Source organism: Notamacropus eugenii, chromosome 5 (assembly GCF_028372415.1).
Source record: "Notamacropus eugenii isolate mMacEug1 chromosome 5, mMacEug1.pri_v2, whole genome shotgun sequence".
Lineage (NCBI taxonomy): Eukaryota > Metazoa > Chordata > Mammalia > Diprotodontia > Macropodidae > Notamacropus > Notamacropus eugenii.
In genome coordinates, this window is record NC_092876.1 from 99,634,508 (window position 1) to 99,652,967 (window position 18,460).

Consider the following 18,460-nt stretch of genomic DNA (forward strand, 5'->3'; position numbering starts at 1 on the left):
TGGCTAGATCATGTAATGCATGAAAAGTAATCATTTAAAATGTAGTGGTTTATAGGATGATAGTGAAATATTATTTCCTTATAAGACATTGCAGATAGGAAAAAATTAGAGAAACATCAAAAGACATTTATGAACTGATGTAGAGTAAAACAAGCAAAATAAAAAAAAAGTAATAGGCATAATGACAAGGCAAATCAAAATAACAAGAAAACCGAATGAATTATATACACACACACATGTAATTATAATGAACAATCTGGATGAACAGATCAACCAGGAGAAGAGATGACAGTGTTTTCTTCCTTTCCTTGGAGAGATAGGAGATTGTGGATATCAAATGTTACATAAATCATTGGATATGTCAGTTGGTTTTGTTTAACTTTTTTTCTTTTTTTCAAGGGAAGATTTACTGGGTATGAGATTAGGGAAAAATAAAATATTTGAGATGACTATTAGAATGGGCAGATTAGAAACAATTTGCCCCAATGGCTGTGAAGGAGACTGAAGCAGGTGTTCAGGAGTGCTTAGAATTTGGTCAGACATGGAAGATATTGAGATAATTCACTGTACTCACCAGTCATCTTTTGTCCTGCTGCTGGACTTTGATGACTCTGGAAGAGAAAGTGAGGCTGACAAATGCACAACTCTGCTTCACTTAAATTCAATTCATGCACAACTCAAGACATCACTCATGATGTCAATGGTCCTCTTGAAAATGATGGTGGAACAAAAAGACAGGTCATTAATGATGTTTGAAAGCATCTTCATTAAAATGACCAAGAGAGATTCTAGAATGGAAGACTAGAAGATAAGAAACCACATAAAACTTATTCAAGAAGTTTGGCAATGAGAAGACAGAGAGAAAATGGATGGTGTCAATGTGAAATAAAAGGATCTACGGAGCAGAGAAATCCCTCAATAATTATGTACGGTGAATTCATGGTGGGTGAAATCATATTGATTTTGTGAGTTTCAAACATGGATTAGCAGGACAGAAATAATAAAACAAACAAACAAACAAACAAACAAACAAACAAACACCAGAGAATCCAAGGGATTCTAGAGCAATTACTAATGTCTCAGATTGTAAAGACAAGGCTTGGTATATGAGCAAATGAAAACGGAAAGGAGACAGAAAGTGATAGAATCTGAGAATATAGGCATATTCAGTTGGCATCTAAAGTCATAAGCCTGAATAAATAGTGGGAGTGTAGATTGGCATAGTGTATTAACAGCAGCAGAAAGGATTGGCAGAATTCAGTTAATAGAGAAACCTGAAAAATGTGTTCCAAAATTACAGATGGGATATAAAATATTGTTGTTTTCAGCAAGCATTCAGGAAATCTGTATCTAGGGTGTCGTTCTACCAGTGCTGATGTTCATTATGGGATTGTTGGGGTAAGAGATGTGGAGCTGAGGACATGTGCCTGTCCTATAGGAAATTTCAGCCCCTTCTATGGGGGTTGAGGGGCTTTGAATGTCTTCAGTTTCATTCAAATCTTCAACATTACCTTGGCCCTTAATATGCAAAAGGTGCCTTGGATTTCATTTATTTCAGTTTCAAATTTTTGAGAAAGGTTAACTTGCCCTCTTTCAATAAAATCTGTATTTTTTTTAAGTATTATGGAACAATAATTTCCCTTAAAAAATTCTAACGCAGAACCACTTAAACTGAAGTACATAATAAATTGACTGCATAATTCTGTGGAAATAAGCATTACACAAGCACACAGTTGACCTGAGATCTTGACCCTCAAATTTTGATGGACAAATTTACTTTGGTTGCATAGGGAGACGAAGTAAAGATCAACATGCCAAACACCAGTTATTATAAGTGGCTTCATTATATAAACAAATATGCTCAAACATCAGCCCACTAAGTTATTAGAGAACTGTGAAATAAAATATTTATACTCAATTACAGGGACAAAGAAAGTGATCTAAATACATGAGGAGCAACATTTTTATGGCACTCTCAGCAACACTTCATATTACAATGAAACAGAAGGGAGAAGATAGATCTGCATTCATTTGATGAATGTCACCTACATTATCTCAGGGAGTCATGTCTGATTTACATATTTCAATTTTTGCTTAGAGGTGATTTTTGAAGTTGGCATTCAATAAGTGTAAATTGTCAAAATCTGTTTTCTGAAACTGTTCAAACTTCTGGTGTGTCTGGGAAGTGCTTGTATTTCTTCCAAATACTGTGCTTACATGTGTGTGTGTTTGTGCATGTGAGTATAAAATAAACATATTATTTTACCTATTTATAGGCAGTTAGGTGGTACAATGTTGAATGCTGGGCCTTGAGTCAGGAAGATGAGTTCAAATCTATCCTTGGCCAAGTCATTGACCCTGTTTGACTCAGTTTTCTAATCTGTAAAATGAGCTAGAGAAGGAAAAGGCAAACTACTCCAGTGCCTTTGCTAAGAAAACTACAAATGGAGTCACGGAAAGTTGGACACAGTTGAAACAAATGAATAAAACATATATGTTCATGCTTGCAATTTTTATATTTTCCTTCTCCTGGTTGAAAACTGCAATGATTTAAACCATTATAACATTTAAAATTATTTTTCCTCAAATTATCCTTGCCTTTTATTCTTTAAGCATTCAAGGCTTAAAGAGAATAAAGATAATTAGCTTTATAGCATTATATTTTTCCTATTAAATTTCCTGTGGAATGTTAGAGCAGGACAAGATCATGGGGCTATCTAGGTTAGACTCTTATGCAACTCCTGATTGAAGCTTCTGTGTGCAAGGAACTCATGACTTCAGCTGTTGACTATTCATTCCACTATTGAACAACTTTGAGTGTTGAATTGTTTTGTTTTTTTTCCCTTGTGTTATGTGCATCTTTATAACTTTGACTCATTGGTTGAGTACCAAATGCCACGAGAATGTCTTTTTATTCTTCTCCCTAACTGATTATCAAATACTTGAAAACTACCAATAAGAACAGATGTGGTTACACATGCCTCTATTCCCCATTCCTGGAAAAGTTGAGGCTGGTGGATCTCTTAAGCTAAGGAGTTGTGGGCTGTAGTAAGTTATGCCAAGCAGGTGTCCAAACTATTTGCCATTTATAAAGTAAGCCTCCAGGAGCAAAAGACCAGCAGATTTTCTATGGAGGGCAAAATTCAAACTTGCCCAAGCCAACAACTGCATAGGTCCAAGCTCCCATGTTAGTGAGAGTGGGGTCACATCCATAAGTTGCCCCTTCACCTCTAGCCTGGGCAAGATAGGGATACCAAGCCTTTAAAAAACTGTCCTCATTTTCCTCTTATTGCTTTTTTTTCTCTAGGATGTACATACTTAGGTTCTCCAAAACTTCCTGACATCATATGAATGGCCAATCCTTCATCATTCTGGTTTCCATTTTCATGTATTCCATTTTGTAAAACATCCCATATAAAATGCTCTACCCAGACATAAATACAAAAATCCAAATGTTGCAGTGAGGGCAAAAGGTCTATCTATTACTTCCCCTGATCAGAACATTCTAAAGGAAACCTTCCCCAATTCTTCTTTTAATTATTTCATACTGATCACCTGGCAGGATAAGATACCAGATACTGAGGTACTTTCTCGAACTAAACTTCTAAGCATTAAAACTCTACTGCAGAGAGCACAACTCTAATGGGCTGGCCCATGTTTGAATGCAAAATGTACACTTGCCAAAGAGACTATTTTATGGATGGCTCACACAGGGCAAGCACTCACATGGTGGTGAGAAGTACTACAAGAATAGTCTTAAGAATCATAGGACCGCTCAGCGTGGCATGCCCACATCAGAGAAGGTACTGTGCTCTATGAGCAAAGCAGAATTGACACAGCTCAAAAGAAACAGGAGATGCACAAATTTAGAAAATCCATTCCAAGTATTCACATGGACTATTTGCGCCCGACCTGTAGTAGAACATTCTGAGCTTGTATTAGTCTGATCAGCCACAGTTAGTCCCACTGGAACTTGACTGTAGCAGAGTGATATTGTTATCCTATATATCTTACTCTTTCTATATATAGAAATATATATACATATATAAGTAAATATATAAATATATATATATATATTGCATGTTGTCAAGGACTCTCTTTTGTCCCTTTTTGTATCTCCAATCAATTACATAGTAGGAACTTGATTATTATAGTCTAATTTTACAATAGACTTTCCAGGAGTTAAATCATATTGATGACTCCTATTAAATTTTGGTTGACCACAAGTCACAGATCATTTTAATCCTCAACTATCACTCACCTAAGTCTATCCTAGCTTTAATTTGCACATTTTAAAAATCATTAATGTAAAATTCAACACATTTAACAGTTAAATATCTTCTTGAGGTTTTGTCCAATTATTTCAAACTACTGATAATTCTGAATTTTAATCCTATCACTTATTACATTTGCTATCCCTTTCCTCACAACTATGAGTCATTTATAAGTGTGTTATACATGCCTTCAATTTAACAATTCAGCATGCATTTATTAAGTATCTAACGTGTGCAAAGGCATTATGCCAGGCTTTGGGAATACAAAGAAAAATGAAGCAGTCTATTGACAGAGATTACAGTCTGTTGAATACAATTTATACCCAAATAAATAAATACAAAGCAAATATAAATTGATTTTTTTGTCATGAGAGTACTAATAACTAGAGGAATTAGTAAATCCTTCACGTAGGAGGCAGTAACCTTAGCTAAGACTGGAAGGAAGCTATGCACTTCAAGAGATGACAATAAAGAGACAGAGATGACGACCAACCCATGCAAAAGGATGGAGGTAGAAGGTGGAATATAATACTCAAAGAGTAGCAAGGAGACCCATATGATTGCAATGTAGAGGCTGTGGGAAGGGAAGTGAGGCAAAAATACATATGGAAAGGTAGGTTGGAGCCAGATTTTAAAGGGCTTCAAATGCTAAATAAAGAAGTTTACATTTCATATTTGATCCCAGGTGATAGGAAGCCACCAAAGCTTCTAGAGTAAGGGAGTAAACTAGTCAGACTTGTGTTTGATGGAAATTCTTTTGGCAACTGTGTGAGATGGGAGAAGACAAAGAGAGAGAGACAGAGAGAGAGAGAGAGAGAGAGAGAGAGAGAGAGAGAGAGAGAAAGAGAGAGACAGAGACAGAGAGACAGAGACAGAGAGACAGAGAGACAGAGACAGAGAGACAGACAGAGAGAGAGACAGAGATAGAGACACAGAGAGACAGAGACACAGAGAGAGACAGGCAAAGAGACAAAGAGAGCAGGGAAGAGACAGAGACAGAGGAAGTTGAATATGTTGCTTGGGATTCAGCAAACTTTCCTTTGGACTTCCCAGCAGGTAGGAAAAAGGAGATTTCTTTCCCTTCCACGTCCTTAATAGTAGCTTCAAACATAGAACAAAAGAGAAAGTTTCTAGTTCAATGGGATGAGTTCCAAAAAAGTGACTAGAGGGACTCCCCTTATCATATCTGTTACATAGCAGTCAAAAGGCAACCAGTAACTTCTGTCTAATGGTGGTATAAGATGTCATTTTGGAAAGGAACATAAAATAAATGGAAAGTGAGAAAGTAGAGGCTACAAGGTAAAATATCCCCAAAGTACCACCATTCCACTATCTTATCCATTAAAAATTATACATTTAATAATTATTAATATTAATAAATCATATATTTAAGATTAGAATGGGGAATAGGAAATGAATAAACATACCTATATTGTCTACTATGTACCAAGCACTATGATAAGTACATTTTAAACATGTTATTTGATCTTTCCAACAACCCTGTGAAGTAGGTGTTACAATATTTCCCATTTCATAATCAAGGAAACTGAGGCAAAGGTTAAGTGATTTGCTTGGGGTTACATAAATAGTGTCTGAGGTCAGATTTTACCTCAATTCTTCCTGACTCCCAAATAAATACTCTATCTACTGTGCCACCTCACTCAATAACATTAGAAGTCATTTTACAGATGAATAAAGTGAGTTTCAGAAAGGTTGTGACTTGCCCAGGATCATGGAATTCAAAGCTATGTCTCCTGTACTCCAAGTCCAGTATACTCTATATTATGCCATGCGGTACCATAAAGACTTATTATAAAAGCCATTTCCAGTGACATATCTAAGACTACAAAAGAAAATTAGATTAGTGGTCTTCAGATTCCTTCTGATCATTACTTTCTTTTCCAAATAATCTCAAACTTTTCCCTTCTTGAATTTTGTTATGAATCAATATTAAGCTTATTGTCTTCAGTGTTTCATCCTTTGCTCTCTCCCCTGTCCTGAGGACGTCTCTTAGCACCTTTCTGATTCTCTATGATTTCTCAAAGTTATTGAAAATGATTCTAGATCACATCTGTCAGCAATTTCATGTACAGCTTGTCTGAGTCTAGTGACTTTGCTGGGGATGGAAGCTCAATTCCATGTGGACAGTCTCGGGCGGGTAAAGGTGGGAACTTCTAAATCTTAGAGTTCTCACGAGACCCCCCCAGGAAATGACTGGGAATCGAGGTGAACCGAGCTATCTCGTGTATTTCCTCCTCTTCCCGTGAGAAACATGATGGGAGAGAGCTCTCCCCGCCCTCGAGATTGTCCTGGATCTGGGCACACTATTATTATCTAACAGCACGGTATTCAGATGCAAAGTATGCTGCTGGAGAGTTTAAGTAGGATCAGAAAAGCCTGAAAGTTCTCTTGGGCGGAGGGGCGCGGAGCAGACAGGACAACAAGGCTCCGCTTTTCCTCTCTCCTCTCTCCCCTCCCCCTCTCTCCCCACTTATACTTCTACTTCCAATCTCTTATTGTAAGATCTTTGCCTCCTTGGGAGATTCTTTGCTCCCTCCTAAGGAAGAATTCCCCTGCACTTGTAACTAGACCCTGAAATAAAGCTCAACCCTTGTTTGACTCTGGAACGTCCTTTCTCTCACACGAGCATCCGGTTTGGCCAACCGAAGACCTCCGGTAGAGGTAAGGGAAGACTCGGGTAGCCTACAGGCCTCTAGGCCTGGCAGACTTGAACTCATTTAAAACAGATTCTTTCTTATTGAATCCATACCTATGTTGGGTTTTAATTCTTCCTTAATATTTTTTTTTAATTAAGAGGGATTATTTTATCCTTTCCAGTTTGAAACCATTCACCTTAATGGATGTCTTCTATGTATCTTCTAGATGAAATAGTGTCCCCTGGATATTTCTACCTGGTGATAGTCTCCTACATTCCAAATATAAACAGTTCCAAATAAAAGTCATCATTTCCCTTCCTAAAACTTATCCTTTTCCCTAACACTTCTTTGTGTTCCTGGCAGCACTATGCTTTTAGGTTAATCTTTGATTTTTACTTCTTCATTTAAAATAATGTGCTCCAATCCCTGCAGTAAATTTAATATACTATATTTCCCTTGCTGTAATGACCCCGGTGTTTTTCACTTCTTCTATCCCAAATTACTATAATAGCTTCCTAACTAAGGCTTTCTGTTTGTAGCCGATTCTCTCCCCAATCCATTCTTACCATAACTGCCCAAGTAATCGTTTTATTTTGAGATTTGACCAAGATATTAATCTACTAAAAACCATCATGGGGCTTCCTATTCCTTATTGAATAATGAATAAACTCCTCATGCCGGCATTTATGATCCACAGAATTCTTTCTGTCACACTTCTTTAACCTTATCTTGTAATGTTCCTGGTACATTGTAGTCCAAAGTGGAATATTCCCTATCCACTGTTATTGTCTCTGTTTTTGATCATAGTATCCCCTATGGCCTTATTCCACCACAAGCCACTATCATACTTCATGAAATCTATTCCTTCTTTTAGAACCAAACTTAGGGCCATCTACTCCAGGAAGCCTTCTTTGTATTTTCCAGATGAAATTGACCTCATTGTCTTCAAAAGTTTTTTTATTATTATTATTATTTTTTATTTTTTTACAGCATTTTTTCTAGACTTAGTCTTTCTGTATCTTTTTCAATGTTATCATAATTATTTGAGTCCCATTGAACTTTAGGATCTTTGGGAATAAGGGATATGTCCTATAAATCTTTGCCAAAAACATTTTTCTTAAATAACTGTTGGCAATAACACTGGATGGAATAGTGGAAAGAGGTCTAGGCTCAAAATAAGAAAATCTGAATTTCATTCCCAGTTCTGATGCTTACTAGATGTGTGACCAAAGAGACAAAATGGTTAGCACATAGTTAGCACTTAATGTATGTTTGTTAGCTGACTGACTGAAAACAACTAATTTTGGACTTTTACTCCCTAAAAGAGTTGTTCTATATATGTCCTTAGTTATGTATCACTTTTTTATATTTTACTTATTTATTTTAAAATGTAAGTTCATCAAGGAACTCTCTATTCAGCCTCTATTCAGTCACATAGGCTTATTTACATAGTCCCTATTTGCTTTTGATACAATATAATTCAAATTTAAATTTTTTAAAATTATTTTTCCCCAGGATCTGTATTTCGTTTTAGTGTTCTGAACTACAAGAAGCATACTTGTCAATTTTTCCTCTAGACTTTTCAAAATCTCACTTTCTTTAATGTTGGTAACAATATTTCATATTTATATAGCATCTTAAGACTTGCAAAACAGTTTTTTTTTCATAAAACATCTGTGAAGTTCTACTAGTGGCAAAACAAATATTACAAGCCCAGTTTTACAGTGATTTCTCCACAATCTTATAACTATTTGAGCATCTAGGTGGCACAGTGGATTGAGTGGCAGGCCTGGAGTCAAGAAGGCATCTCCCTGAGGTAAAATCTGGCCTCAGACACTTACTAGCTATGTGATCATGGGCATTTTGGGTACTATTTGTCTCAGTTTCCTCATCTATAAAATGACCTAGAAAAGAAAATGGCAGACTACTCCAATATCTTTGCCAAGAAAACTCCAAATAGGGTCACAAAGAGTCAGGCACAGTTGAAAAATAGCTAAACCACAAAATATAACTAGCACGAAACAGAGTTAGGCATTATACACAGGTCCTCTGATGCCCAGTTCAGATCTCAATCCATTCTACTGTGATGCCTCAGTTTTTGACTACCTAGCTTCCTATCCTTTTATTTCTGAATTCCAAAATGACCGCCACTTTTTTTTCCTTCTAGGGTTCTCATAATTTCAACAAGTATTTTTTTTTCCTTATTGGTCAAAATCAAAACCAAAATAGTAACTACTTCTATCACTACCTCTGACTTCTGACAAGTGAAATTGTTATCAGGAACTTCTAGGGGCAGAGCCAAGATAGCAGAATAGAGGAAGCAGCTGAGTTCTTCTAATATTCCCCACTAAACAACTTTGAAATAATACCTCAAATCAAATTGTAGAGTGGCAGAGCCAACAAAGGTTTGGAGTAAGACTTTTTTTTCCATCCCAAGACCACTTAGCAGATCAGAAGGATAGGTCTGTGACAATGGGTTGGCGTCTGGTCAAGTGTTTATATGGTAGTCCTGGAGTTGACAACAGCAGCTTTGGGGGCTCTAGTAACTGGTTAGAAAGAGACTACAGGGAATCCATGTGCTAAAACTGGGCACAAGACAGGGCACCGTTTGGCAACTCCATTGCTAATATCCACTTCTGGGTCAAAGTTCCAGGGCAGAGAGAAATATTTTTGGTCACAAGGAGTAAGGGCCCTAAGGAGAAGTGGCACTAGCAGTATGAAATTTCATACCATATTACAAAATGGTAATCATACACACACACAAATACATGACAATGGCTAAGATACAGTGCAGTGGATCTGTGAAATAGACTAGGAACATAATACATAGCAGTAAATTACCATAATAATCTAGTATTTGATGAACTCAATGATCCAAGCTTTTGGAACAAGAACTCACCACTTGACACAAAATGCTAAGAAAACTGGAAAGCAGTCTGGTCAAAAGCAAGCATAGACCAATGTCTCACACAGTATGCCAAGATAAGGTTAAAAGGGATAAATGATTTGTACACAGAGGGCAAAATGATAAGCAATTTATAGAACTTGGAAAATGTTATTAGTCAGATCTCTGAATAAAAGAAGAGTTTATGACCAAAAAAAGAGGAAGAGATGATCAGGTTAAGTAAAATGGATAATTTTAATTATACTGAACTTTAAAAATTTTTGCAGAAACAAAACCAATGTTGCCAAAATTAGAAGGCAAACAAGAAATGGGGGGGAAAGAGGGAGGACTTCAGTGTTTCTCTAATAAAGACCTAATTTCTTAATTATCTAGGTTACTGAGTCAAATATATATATATACATATACTCATATATATTATGAAATATATATATATATATCCTCATATATATTATGAAAAATATATATCCTCATATATATTATGAAATATATATACTCATATATATTACGAATATATATATATATATATATATATATATATATATATATATATATATATATATATATATATATATATATATATATATATATATATATATATATATATATATATATAATGAAAGAGCCATTCCCAAGTTGATAAATGGCCAAAGGTTTTGAACAGGAAGTTTTCAGGAGAAGCTATCAAAGCTATCAATAATCACATGAAAAATGCTTTAAATCATTGTTGATTAGAGAAACACAAATAAAAGTAGCTCTGAGGTACCACTTCATATCCATTAGGTTGATTGAGATGACAAAAAAAGAAAATAATTAATGTTGGAGGGGATGTGGGAAAATGATGCACTAATGCACTATTCATGGTGTTATAAATTAGTCTGACCATTTTGGAGAACAATTTGGAACTATGTGCAAAGGTCTATCAAATCGTACATAGCCTTTGACCCAGAAATACCACTTTTGATCTGTATCCCAAACAAATCAAGGACAAGGGAAAAGGACCTATATGTACAAATATATTTAGATCAGCTCTTTTTGTGGTGGCAAAGAATTAGAACTGAGGGAATATCCTGCAATCCTAAATACAATGGTTAAACAAGTTGTGCCATAGGATTATGATGAAGTACTATAAGAAATGATGAGAGATAGTTTTAGAAAAACCTGGGAAGATTTCTATGACTTGATGCAAAGTGAAGTGAGAAGAATGAGGACAATATTGCATACATAATAGTAATATTGCAATGATGATCATGTGAAGGACTTGGCTACTATGATCAATACAATGATCAAAGACAATTTGAAGGTATCCATGATAAACATTGCTTTCCACTTCTGGAGAGAGATTTAATGAACTCAGAGTGCAGACTAAAACATACCATTTTAAATGTTTTTATTACTTGTATCTTTCTTTTCTTTTTTTTTGCGATATGGCTAATATGAAAATATAATTTTCATGACCACGTATTTAGTTGATATGATATTACTTGTTTCTCAATAGGTGAGGGATGTGTAGAAGAGTGAAATAGAACGTGAAACTCAAAATTTAAAAAAAAATAGATGCCATAAATGAATGAATAAGAAAGGGGGAGAGGAATTCTGAGAACACAAAGAAGGAAAGTGACTTGCCCAGGGTCTCATAGCCAGTTTGTCAGAAGCAATACTTGAACCTGAGTTTTATTGTTTTAGAGGCCATCTTTTTATCCTCTCTGCCTCTCAGGAAGGTAATAAACATTAGTAAGAGTGTACCCAATTGCTTTTTTAAAAAAAACCAAAATTTTTATCAAGTCAAGAATGTATTTGATATTTTTTTTTTTTTTTTGTAGAATGATACTTTAACCTGATGCCTGGTACTTGAATTCCTATTTCTATTACATCTAGCCTTTGGTTCACTTGCACAGACTGCATTAAAAAGCTGTTACACACATCATTTGCCTACTTTTAGCTTTTAACAAAAACAAAAGTCAGCATTTCTAAGATAGAGAATAATGGAAGGCAATTCATTTATTAACCAAAAATAATAATCAAATCAAGGTCTTGTTTTGTTTAGAATAAAATGGCTAGTTTCAAATGTGTCTAAAATGAGCAAGAATATTTCTGTTAAAATTAATATTAGAAACTTGCCCAATGGAATGGTCATTACATACTAGTTAATGGAACTGAAATTCCACAATACAGCTGTGTGAGGTGAAATCAGGCGATGACAAGCTTAGTAGCAAATTAAGAACGAACATAACGAGAGCTTTCTTATACCATCAGTTCAATATAATATTAAAATTTTATTGGTCTTAAGAAATCTCACTTGTGTTGCAAAGAAGTATGTCTAATAAATTTATCCATTTTCCAGAATATTTGAAATCTTAATGCTGCTGTTCAGAAACAAGTATCTAATATGATTATGAAAGTATGCATATTAAATTTCTTCCACTAGAAATTGATCCTTTTTATGCCTCCTTCCTCTATCTCTCCTACTCTTAGTTTCATAGACATTATTTATGGTCAAGCTCAGGAAAGATTATTCTTTTGAAGAATATATCTGTTGATAAGTCACCTTTAGGTATGCATGAAATTAGCTATCATCTTCAACAGGTGGCATCACACAGATTATCCAGCTGGTCTTTGGAGGGTGCTATAATTAAAGGACTATCTACTTGCAGTTTATGTTGCCAAGTTTACTGTGGTGAAATGCAGTGGTTTGATATTCTGAGTTCTGATCAATGCTTTGTATCTTTCCAGATATCATAATTGCACTGATGTCTTTAGTAGCCCTTGTATCAATAAAATTTTGTCCCTTTCATGTTTATATAATTATTTATATTCATGTTTATTTATATAATTCAATGCCAATCTCATGATGAAAAGGCTTATATGATCATAGATTTGAAATACAGAGTCCTTATAAGTCACTGAGTACACCAGGTCTCATTTTACAGACGAGAAAAATGAGGCACCGAGAGGTTATTTGACTTACTCAGGGTTAAACACCAGGACACTGGATTTAGAGCCAGGAATATCTGGATTTAAATCCAAACTCAGAAACTTACTAGGTGTTTAGGAATTCAAATGGTTTTGGTATGTCTTCTAAAATAATCTTTTAATATATTTTACAAACAAAATTTAAGAAATTTCTTTTCACAAGAAACTAGAAGTCACCTTTGAAAAGGAATATGTAATAACATACATACAAGTGTGTGTTCATAATTATTTAACATCCTAAATATTTCTCTTCTTTCTGTTCATTAGTTAATATTGAAATCTATCCCTTTGCATAATTAGCTTTCTCCACATTATCTGGCAAACAAATTGCACACATCTGCTGTCACATGAATTATTTAGATGTGGTAAAATGATTTGGGGTTCTCAGTTTCAAAATATTAGTTTTATATTCTATATTCCAATATTGTATTTTGTTGATTTCAAATGTGTATCTAAAACTGTATGTAGAACACTTGTTATAATTTATCTCAAACTAGTTTCATTCTAACAGCTTTGATAAAACCATCGCCACTTAACAAGTTTTATTACCCAGCAACAAGAATTTAATAGTGTATTTACTTTGACAGTTTCTCAGTAAACAATGAGCTCTTTTTGTTGTTGATTTCAGTAAGAAGAGAGAGAATCTCTGGTGCAGAAGCCCATTTTTTCATCTACTCAATTTGAATAATTTTTTTTCCAAAGTCTAATTATTCTAAACAGTGAACTTTTCAATGCCACTAGTTTCATTCAAGTGTATACACAACAGAATGCTTTCAACATTGTTTCAGGTTTATTTCTAAGTTTTATTTTGTTTTTTAATTTTTTTTATTTGGCAATTTGAAATTAGATCCTGGTAGTTAAATTGTAAAACATAATTTGAGTAGATGGCTTTGCAGCTTTGATAAAAAAGTATATTGAATCTGTAGTCTAGGAACCTATGCTTGAATCTCAGTTCTGCCACCGTTCTGTAAAATGGAGTTATTGGAATAAATGGTAAGGTTAATATCATAGAGGAAACCTGCTGGTCTGATAGCAAACATCCCTTGGCACTGAAAGAGCTAGGTTCAAGTTCTTGTTCTGACACATCCTAGTTATATAATCCAGGGAAAATCATTAACAAATTGAAGAGCCTCAGGCAACTCTTGAAGATTTTAAATTGCAGAAGAAGTGCTGATCTGAATTAGTAGAGGGAGTGTTCTCACCAGGAGTTCTATGCCTGAATTAAATCAGAGGAATGGCCTTTTTTTTAAAAAAAAAAAAAAAAGGTAAAGTCCACTTCTTACATTATTCTAAATGAAAAACATATTTAATGAATTTGAAGCATTTGCTAAGTATTCAGTATATACCAAGAACTATTCTAAAGTCTAAAAATGAAAATTAATTATAATTGTTAATTATGAAAGACCTTAAGGAATTTATGAGTAAATAATTATTTACTCTAAATCAGGGATTCCCAATCGTGTGTGTGTGTGTGTGTGTGTGTGTGTGTGTACTGAACCTCTTCAGGAGTCTGATTAAGCCTATAGACCTCTTCTCAGAATAATGTTTGTTTATTTGTTTTAGTCATAACTGAAAGAAATGATTAAGTCTTAATTAGATGAGAGAGAAAATAAAGATGTGATTATTTTTTCCCATTGAAATTCATAGAACACTTTAAGTCTATCCTTGGACACCAGGTTAAAAATTCTTATTCTCAGAAGGATGATAAAATTTATATATCTAGGATTTGTAAGGCAAAGGGGATTCTGGAACTGTGATTTCACCAGCTTGGGTATCTCTCTTTGTGACAAGTCTCTCCAACCATGAAGATTTAAGATTCATCTCTAACTTAAAGCCTTGCCTGCAGCCCTGACTGGTTAATTAACTTACTTAAGTTTACATCATGTTATGTGACAAAGAGGTACGATTCATGTGTTCCTTGGTCCTTGAGGTCTGGGAGTGTCTTAATGCTGCAGTTGTATGCCTAGCATCTAGCACAGTGCCAGACACACAATAGGCCCTAAATAAATGTTTGTTAACTGATTTCATACTCCAAAGCCACCCATGCTGCTTTACTTTAGCATTATTTAAAAATTTAAATAATGATCTAATGAAGGCCTTCTTTAATAGAATAGGTTCTAATTGGACCTGAGAACCAACAAGGGAACTTATTACTCTTAGATAATGTGATTATTTGGTCACTTACCACTTTGTTAGCTCCAACAGGCTTAGCTAAAAGTCATAAAATATCCACTCAGTCAGATTTTTCAGCCTTGTAAATAAAACTCCTTCCCGATTTCTTAAAAGTGTACTACAATACAGAGGGCAGGGCACAGAGAGGTTAGACCATAAAATCCTAAGGTTGAGAGGACTTTAAGAATAAAAATCTTAACCTTCCTAAAATATTCCAACTTAATTTTTGCCAGTTAGAAAAGAATCTACCCTAATTAAAGACTTCTCAAGAAAGCAAGCTAACAAAACACCTTTCCAAACTGCTTATGTTTCATTTATCAAGCTATACTTTATGTCTTAGTTACCTAAATCCTCCACATTGTAGGTAAGACCCATTTCATTGTGTTCCTCCTCTTTGGAGAGGAAGAATTCCCAATTATGAAAGTGTCTTTCCATTTCATCTTTTTAAATACATCTCAGTACCAGCTTAGTAATCATTTAATCCTTATTGGACTTTCTTCAAAGTCTGTTTTATTGTTTTATTTGTGTGTGTGTGTGTGTGTGTGTGTGTGTGTGTGTGTGTGTGTTCTTTTGGGACAGAACTCTAAATGTCTATTATTCTAAGAGCCCTCACAACAAAGCAGAATGCTCAGAGGACTACGCAGAATGAGAATATTACCTGCAAGTTGTATAGTGACATTCCATTTATGATCCCATGATTTGTGCCTTTTTTTTCATCCTAGAGGTATAATGCTAATCCTTGGTATCAGCTAATGGCCCTAGACTTTTTTTCCATGTGTTGTCCTTTCCTGATACTCTGTGTGTGGTACTCATTTAATGGTCAGTTTTACTGACCTGCATTTATTACTGAAACTAGACACACATAAAAAAAAAATCTTCATTTTACTAATATCATCTACTCAGATTTTGCAAGGATTGCTTGTCTCTCACATGTAAATCCTTCCTTCTCTTATCTCACACTCGTTTATTCATTTGTTCATTTACACATCATATGCTCTTTAAGCATCTGCAATATGTAAGGCACTATGCAAGATGCTGGGGTGAGAATAGAAAGCAGCATAGTAAGTGGGGGCAGTATGGTCTCTGTTTTATTAACTAAGCAACTAAGAAAAATACATTTAAAAAATATATTCTATGATCCCTCAGATCCATGGTGTTCTCAATGTGCGTACTCAAAGACAAAGAGGATAATTCCAAAAGCAAAGAGTACATCAGGGTATACCATATTTTCTATGTTTAAGCACAGATAGAACTGCTCCTGCCTAATTTAAGTTTCAGTAGGGAAATCCAGATTATCCTACCCCTTTGAACAATATGAAGAAACTCTGCAGCGCTATTGTTTCTGATAAGAATATTAGAAACCAAACGCCAACCAAAGGGGACATTTATTCATCTATTCAGGATTATCTTTAGGAAATATAGGAAGGAAAAAAAAGCTAAAAGACAAAAACTCATCATAATTTAATATTGCTTTTAACCGTTTCCCTCTCTCTCTCTCTCTCTCTCTCTTTCTCTTCCTCCTTTAAAGTTTCATGGCCCTAGCATTTCACTAGGCAGGAATCTGATACTCTGTAATGAAAACTGCCATGATTCCATTTCCCCCATCCCCAAATACCCTTATATTTCTGTCTAGACTAACACATAAGGAACCCAAGCGATTCTCTGAAGCAGGAGGCAGGGTCTCTGATTTAATTTCAATGCCTGTTGCCATGCGACCAAGAAACCGCTTGCTCTAGTCCCAGTAACAGCAGAGAGTGCTTTCTGCTCCCTGACAGACACATGGGAATAAAAATGACGCAAGGCTTAAGTCTGAGAAGATATTGGCCACTTAGCTCTCTTTGCTTCCCCAACGCGAATTTGTTGGACGTGTTTTATATCTCCCGTTTTAGGTTCCCTGCCCGCGGGACCATAACCAACCCGTGAACCCTGAACATTTGAAAAAGCTTAAGGACCCCGAAGCACCCCTGAATTCCTTCAGTCTCCTTGTTTACCATATAAGTCGCACTGGGCACACCATTCTCCTTGTTTTCCGCCCTCGGTCGCCTCCCACCCGCTTTTAAAAGTCAAGAAACTCTAAGTCTAGTCTAAGCAATGGGATGCTCCGAGATAGGCGAGCAAAGAAAGGCGGAGAAGCAGGTTGACTTCTACAAAGATGCCCCTGAGGAGAGCCGATTACTGCAATAGATTCATCCAGGGGATTAGAAGGCTGGAGGGAGGGAGAAGAGAGAGGGGGAAGCGGGGAGGGGACAGAGGGAAAGTCTCATTCCTTCCTAACCCTTAATCTCCGTGGATGGCTTGGGGTAGAGGAGGCTTGCAGCCCACTGAGCTTCTGGAGAAAACTTCATAGCGATCCAGGAACAGACTGCCACGGACTACCTCTTCCCCAGACTCCTCCTAGCTAGCGGGCAGAGAATGCACCTTTTTACCTGGAAAGTTGCCGTTTCCCGGTCAGATCTCAGATGGAATCACATCCCCAGCTGCGCGATGTTGTCTGCAGCTGTGACTTGGGAAAGCACCCCCGACTTGCTGCTGCCTTTGGGATTTCCTCAATCTCTGCTGAGTTTCTGAGTGTTCGGTTTTCCAAGGAAAACACATGAAGTCACAGCCCACGCAATTGGCACCGAGCAGAGGGTAGTACAGCTTATCAGGCTGCAATGCCATGGGTGGCAAGGAAAAAAAAGGGGGGAAGGAGTCCAAAGGGGTGGGGTGGGAGGTGGGGGTTGGCGAATTAAATCCTGAGCGGGAAAGTCTCAGTTTCCAAGGCAAACGGATTAGAAGGTTTCGTCTATCTGTGCACTTAGATGGGTGATTGACTGAGTGGCGTCACAGCCCATACTTGGACTGGAAGGTTGGGAGGAAACTGGGACCCTGCCCTGCCCACTGCATTGGCCCTACCCCGAGTGGGCAGCCTAACGTTCCTTGAGTAGTCCGGGCTGTGGCTGCCCCCAGCCCTTGTCAATCACTGTCATCTCTGGCTCATCCTGAAAAGGATCTCAACCAGCAAAATCAAGACAATTCGACCAACAGGTATTGTCCATCCACTGTGTACTAAGGGCACCCCGCCGAGGCCAAGCTAAGTTCATTTCCACGCCATATCCAGAGCAGTGCTGGCTCTGTTAACCTGAACCTGAAAAAGGTAGCTGATTCAGACATTTAAGGGGCAACCATTAGGTTCATAGTCAAGTTCACTGAGTCTCCACCCACCCAGTGAACTGCCCTTGACCAGGATAAAGTGTTAGAAACAGATTTCCAAAAAAAGAATCGGATCCCCGGGGCCCGCAGAGCAACGCAGAGCAGCAACCCAGGCTCCCAAAGCCCCCTCCAAACTCCCACTTCTCCAGGTTTTCTAGCAAGCCCTCTCTTGTCCTCAAGGTGTCAGACTTCACCAGCGGTCAGCCCTGAGGATGCGGCTTTCCACGGTGACAACAATTTAAGGGGTCGAGATGAATAAATTACAAACAACCACCCCTTTCCTCTCCCCC

At 36.5% G+C, this 18,460-nt stretch overlaps 1 protein-coding gene across 1 annotated transcript in view; it reads right to left on the reverse strand.

Moving 5' to 3' along the window:
- The window catches only part of TRPC4 (transient receptor potential cation channel subfamily C member 4), a 268,137-nt gene extending 250,042 nt beyond the window's left edge, over positions 1 to 18,095 (reverse strand). The window contains exon 1 of the mRNA XM_072610416.1: positions 17,405 to 18,095. The gene's annotated coding sequence lies outside the window, so the exon portion shown is untranslated. The remainder of the gene's footprint in view (positions 1 to 17,404) is intronic.
- Positions 18,096 to 18,460: the final 365 nt, after the last annotated feature.